At 65.9% G+C, this 6000-nt stretch overlaps 1 protein-coding gene across 8 annotated transcripts in view; it reads right to left on the bottom strand.

Annotated features, from left to right (window-relative positions):
* BCOR (BCL6 corepressor) overlaps positions 1 to 4697 on the bottom strand; it is a 44880-nt gene extending 40183 nt beyond the window's left edge. For 3 of the 8 annotated variants that reach the window (XM_055338602.1, XM_055338603.1, XM_055338596.1), the window contains exon 1: positions 3277 to 3557. The gene's annotated coding sequence lies outside the window, so the exon portion shown is untranslated. Of the gene's footprint in view, positions 1 to 2458; positions 2503 to 3276; positions 3558 to 4058; positions 4105 to 4307; positions 4372 to 4677 lie in introns of those variants that run through there. The other 5 variants (XM_055338601.1, XM_055338598.1, XM_055338597.1 and 2 more) reach the window with 5 other exon arrangements.
* Between the last annotated feature and the right edge of the window lie 1303 nt (positions 4698 to 6000).

A 6000-nucleotide genomic window follows, 5' to 3' on the forward strand; every position in this document is an offset into this window, starting at 1 on the left:
GCCCCGCCTCCCCCTCCGGGGGGGGGGGCTACTCTGCCTTCAGGAATTTCTACTAGGATCTTTGCCCCCTCCCCCATCACACTCCCCCATTGCCTTTAAAGGGTTAAGAGAAATCCTCACAGCCTTCTCTCCACCCCGCTCACAGGGCCCGCAGGCTTGCTCGCTCACTCGCTGCTCACGGGAGTCTGCCGCCGCCTCCGCGGCCCGCCCCCCCCTTTCCCGTCCTTCAGCCGGGAGGGAGCCTGCATGCCTGTCTAGACCGATCTATCACAGGCACACCAACAACACCCGCGAGAGCACGGAGACCCTGCCCAGGTCCCCCTGCTCGCACGGTTCCCGGCGGACAGAACCCGGGGAGCGTGACCGCGCCTGCGGGGTGGGGGTGGGAGCCGACGGGCGCGGGCCGCCCCGAGCGCACCGCGGGTTCTCGCCGGCCCTGGCCTCGGCCCCCGGCGCTCCCGCCAGCCCGGCTGCCGGGGCAGTCACAGCTCTGCGCGCTGGGCAGTCCTATTTTTATCTTGTCTAATCCCAAACTGGGCGGGGAGCACAGGCGTCGTGCTTAGAGAACAAGAGATAGGCGAGGGAGGCGGGGAGGAGCAGCCAGGCAGCGACGCGAGCAGGAGCGAGTTAAAGACACAGTCGAGGCGACCGAGAGCAGGAAGAAAGAGCGGGCTGCGCGGGCCTCGCGGCGCTGCACGCAACGCGCAGCCCGGCGAAGTTACACTCGCCTCTCCCCACCCCTTGCTGCCGGTCCCTCCCCACTTCCCAGCCGCGCTCTCCGAAGCCCGGGCCGCGGGGCTCCGGCCTGTGTGGGAGGCACAGGCCCGGCCGGCCCTGCAAAGGGCTGGGGAGAATCGCTAATGAGCTGTGCGGCCCATTGATCCGGAGAACACTTCCTAATTAACTCTCAGTCACCTACTGGTGACAGCGCCTCAAAGGACAGCGCTGGGGCCGTGCGAGCCCCAGCCCCGACCTGCCTGCCGAGCGCCTGGCGCCCGAACCCCGCGCGCTCCCCTAACTACCCCAGGCAATCCCGGCGAGGGGCGGCGGATACCCGCACGCTGAAGGCCAGCCTCGCATTAAACCTGGACGGCATATTAATCACCGCCATGCTCCCCTCCCGTTCCTCCACGCGGTGAAATCGTGCCCCAAATAAACACGCGAACCGACGCTGCAAAGCCCAGACCAGATAACAGGTCGGGGGTGGAGTGGGAAGGGTCGAGAAGCGAACGTATTCTCCAAGTGCCCACGTACAGAAGTCTTCGAAGCCGACAATTAAAATGCCTTACACACAAGCAATTCCTTTGGCAAAACCGAATCCAACACCTCGTAAGGATTGATTTCGACCCGCGGTGTCCGTTTCCAGTGCCACAGGAAGTGTCAGATGGCTAGAAATACCCAACTCTGTCTGCGTTCGCCACCCACTACCTTCTGGGGTGGGCCATTTCCTCCCTGTTTTCACTTCCAGGCCGTTTTGTAAGGATTTTTCGACAAGAAGCTACCCTTACCCCCAAATACCACTACTCCCCTCTCCTAGCCTTCTCTTAAAAAAAAAAAAAAAAGAGAAAAAAGAGAAAAGAAAAAAGGAAAAAAACAGCTAAAACCCTGAGCTGTCTGGTCTAGACACAGGGAGTCTGTGTGAATACCTATTTGAAGCGCGCTGGTTTCTTTTTAAGGTTTGTTTTTAAATACACATAACCCTCCCCCCTTCCTTCGCTCTTCAATTCCCCCAACCCCCACCCTTCAGACGCCGGCGGCGCGCGCCCTCGCGCGCAGGCACTCACAGCCTCTAGCTGGAGATCGCGACTTTCTGGAAAAGATTCATTAACGGCAAATTAAGTCTCGCCCGGCCTCGGCCTACACGCGGCCAGACCCCGCCGTCACGGGGACCCGGGGAAGTGCCCACTGGAAAGTGCGAGCGGCGGGAAGCCCGCCGGGACCACGCGTGCCTTGAGCCGCCCTGCTCCGCACACGGCGCCCCAGGGCTTGCTTGGTAAACAGCAGGCGCACGTCGCCGCCGCCCTGAGCCCCCGAGTTGGCGGAGGCTCTGCGGCGCAGCGGCCCGCCAGCTCCGAGCGCGAGCCCCGCGGCGCGGTGGCGGCGCCTCGCCCTCCCCGCCTCGGCGAGGATCGCGCCCCGGGTGCGCAAGTTCCTCTTCGCCCTCAGCCTCTGCGCCGCACGCCCTCCGAGTGGGACCAACTTCCTCCGGCCGCAAACACGCACACGCCCAACCAGCTTCCCCACCAGACTCCCCGCTGCCGGGTGGAGGACCCAGGTCTCGCCCCCCCCGCCCCCCCGCCTGAGCCCACCCTTCCCGCCGCCGCCCCCGCCCAATCTACCCCCGCCCCCGGGGGCTCACAACTTAAAACCTACCCCGCAACGCCGGAGAGGGCGTGGGGGTGGGAGGGAGTCGCGGATTATAATTTCAGAAGAACATTTAAAAAACAAAGCGTCTGACCTGGCGGGCGGACGGGCCGAGTCGGAACCCCCTCGCTCGGTTCGGCTCGATTTCCTAGTAGTTTCTTTTCTTTCCTTTTTTTTTTTTTTTTTAATCCACGTGATTCGCGCTTTGGGGCAAGCCAAGAAAAAACCCGGGACTCCCCTCTCGAGTTGCGCGGCGGCGGCGGCAGGTCGAGCTCGGCTCGGCCCGGGGCGCCCGCCACACACCCTCACGCACGCACACGCCGTCGTTCCACTAGGAGGAACGACCGGCCCCTGGAGAGGCGAGACGAGGCGGCGGCGGCTGGGGGTTTTTACAGTTCTTTCCCGAGTCGAAAAAGAAAGCAGACGGGAACCCGCCGCCCTCCCCTTCCTGCTCGCGAGCTAACGCCGAGCCGAGCTTCCCAGCTTCCAGCCCAGCTGCCCCCCCCTCCCGCGCCCGACTCGCGGCGCTCGGCGGCGACCGCGCTCCCGCGCACACAGGCACACACAGGCTGCAAACTTCCACTCCGCGAACTCCCTGGTCTCCTCCCAGCCCCCGGGGAAGCGGCAGGTCCCCTCGCCGCGCCCCTCCCTCCCCGGTGCCCACGCGGGGCCGCTTAGGCTGGCTGCATTTTTAATAACTTACAGCTAGGAGATAAAAACGAAAGCGAGCCAAGCAGCCAAAGGGAAGCGCGAGGCGAAAGCTTCGAGCTCCACGGGGTACGCGAGAGTGTCGGAGGAGCAACCAGCAGCGGGCGGGGGCCCCGAGGGAGGGGGCCGACTGCAGCCCGCGGCGCGCCCGCCCGCCCGCCCGCCCGCGCGGCCTCCCCGGGGAAAGGTGTTCGGAGCACTGACCTGAAATCCCCGGCCGGGGAGTGAGCAGGGAGCCTGCGATCCGGCGCTTTGAAGTTTTACCACCGAGCAGAGTCGAGGCGGCGAGGAGGAGCAAGGGGCGGATGGCTGGGTGGGGAGAGGTGTGCGGGGTCGGAGGAAAGTGGGGTGGCGACGTTAGCGAGCGGAGAAGGAGCCGGGCCGGGGAAGCGCGGCGAGCAGCAAAGTTTGCCGTCCCCGGCTGCCCGCAGCCCGCTCGCGGCGCCGCGCTCGCTCGTCTCCCTCGCCGTCTGCTGCCAGCCGGCTGCCCTCGGGGTCGGCCCCGCCGAGGGGTGGGCTCTGGGCCGGGTGGGGGCGGGGCGGGGCGGGGCGGGCTCAAAGCCTCCGGGCAGGTGGCGACGGCCCCGCGCGATCCTCCGGGCTCCCGGGGCTGGGCCGGGTTCGACCGGGCTCAGCAGCTCCCGCGCCGCCGCTGCTGCCGCCCGCGCTCGGGCAGGAGCCCCAGCGCCATGTTGACGGATCGCCGCGAGCGCCCGCTCGGGCTGGGTGTATGTGAGTGTGTGAGTGTGTGTGTGTGTGTGTGTGTGTGTGTGTGTGTGTGTGTGTGTGAGAGTGTGTTGGCCAAGTCGTCCCTGCACGGCGACAGCGCGGCTTGGGCTCCCCGCCCGGCGGCTCGCGGGCTCCCCCTCCGCCGCCGCCGCCGCCCGCCTCGCTCCCGCTCTCGGTCGCGGTCTGGGCTCCGGCGCGTCTCCCCCGCAGCCGCCGAGCTCGGCCCGCGTTCAGCGAGGAGCGTAGTTCTGCCTCACCTTGCCGCTGGGAGCCCGGGCTCCGTCTGCCGCCGCACGCCGCGATCCCAACGCGTCCCCCTCCCCGGTTCCCTCCTCTTCCTCCTCCCCCTCCCTCCGCCCGCCCGCCCGCCCGTCCTCCCTCCCTCCCTCCCAGCAGCCGCCTCCCCTCCCCCCGCAGGCGCAGCGCTCGGGCGACAGCCGCCCGCCCGCCGCCGCCGCCGCCTCCTCCAGCTCTCGCAAGTTTGAGCTCCCCCAGCCTCCGCTCACCCTCCGCTGCGGCGCCTCGGCGGTGGGGTTGCGGAGGGGTGATTCCCCGGGAAAGGTCTGCCCGAGTTTCCCCAGCCGTCATCGATTCCCGGCCGGGCGCGTCTCGCCTCTCTGGGTCCGGAGCCCCGGACCACTTGGGTGGCTCTCCCCCTCGCCCCTCGCCCTCCCCTCCCCCGCTCGGACCGAGTTGGCTGCGCCCACCCGGCCCGGGCGCGCGTCCTGGACGAGCCAGAGACCGGCTCGGGCGGCGGCGGCGAGGGCGGCCCGCTGATCCCGAGCAGAGGGGATGGGGGGCGGCGGGGGCGGCTCTCCCAGCCGCGCGCCGAGACTCCCCTCGCTACCCAGAAGGCCAGTGGAGGACCGCAATTACCATAAAGCGCCTCGCACTCAGCGCAGCCAAAGCTGTCAAACCCCAGCGGCTGCCGCCGCTGCCTCCTCTCGTCACCAGCGCTGCGCTCTCCCGCTCGCGCGTCCCCTCCGAGACTCAGCAGAGCCTGGCGGGTGCGCGTCGGCGCCCACCCTCGCCCACAGTCGCCCCCTCCTTCTGGAGGAGCCCTTGCCCGATTCGGCGTCCAGAGCTACCTGGAAACACCGCGCCGGGCCCCGGTGGCCGTTCTGCCCGAACTCCGCACCCGAGTTCCCCGGACGTCTCAATTGTGTGGGAATTGTTTGGAGAGACGTGGGGCGGGGGTTGGGGAAGGCAGTCAGTGGGGCACAAGGAAGCGGGGGTGGGGGCGGCAGGGGAGCAGAGATCCGCCAGGATTTCTCCCCGGTCACAGGCATTTCATAGTCTGCACCTCAGCTGGTTGGAAGCTCCGTCCTGGCCCCTCACCCCGGCCTCGAGAGATTATCTCCCGCGTTTTATTTTCCTTGGCAGGGAGCAACTTTTGGCTTACACCGTTCGCCCCATAAATTTCCACTCGGTAACGTCGTGCTGATCGGTGCTCGGCGGCGGCGTACAGCCTGCGCCCGCAGCAGTTCAATTCAATTGACACGTATTGAGCTTCTCCAGCGCACCCGGCGCGGCGCTGGCCGCGGGGGGAGGGCGGGGGCCGGCGGGCGGGAGGGGGAGGCGGGGAGGCGAGGTTCCGGCCTCCCCGGAGCGCAGAGCCTCTGGGGCGAGCGGTGAAGCCCCAGTTCGTGAAGCTGGCGGGAAGGGGTGGGAGTGGGGGAGGGGTGTTCCGGCCTAGCCGCACCCAGACCGCGGGCCCGGACCTCGCGGCAAAAGGTGATCCGACTCGGCTCTTCGCTACAGTCTTTTTATGCTGGGGGTGGGGGAAGTCTCTTTCTGCCTAAGGACAAGATGGTGCAGGCTCGATGAGAACATCAATCCGAAATGGAGGTAGCTTGTAAATCCACACGGAAAGTTTTAAAATATCCTGGAGTGTCTCCATGCCAAAAATAATCAAAAGCATCTCAAGTTGATTACGAAGTCAAGGTCAAGGCCAAAATCAGTTCTAGCTAGCAGAGCCCTTTTAAAAATTAGACTTAATACTGACTGCGGGAGCGGTGTTAGGTGCGATGTTATTTATTCTGTTTTAGTTCTCAGTACATAGTTATAAAAACAGCCCTTTTCAAAGCAGAAGTGAAACATCTCTACCGTTTGAAACCCGAAACTTCGGGCAGAATTAAATCTTCATGCTCCAGAGCTGCTTGTAACAACTGATGTAAAAGACAGGCAGGCAAGTGCCCC

This window comes from Nyctereutes procyonoides, unplaced genomic scaffold (genome assembly GCF_905146905.1).
Source record: "Nyctereutes procyonoides isolate TBG_1078 unplaced genomic scaffold, NYPRO_anot_genome, whole genome shotgun sequence".
Taxonomy (NCBI): domain Eukaryota; kingdom Metazoa; phylum Chordata; class Mammalia; order Carnivora; family Canidae; genus Nyctereutes; species Nyctereutes procyonoides.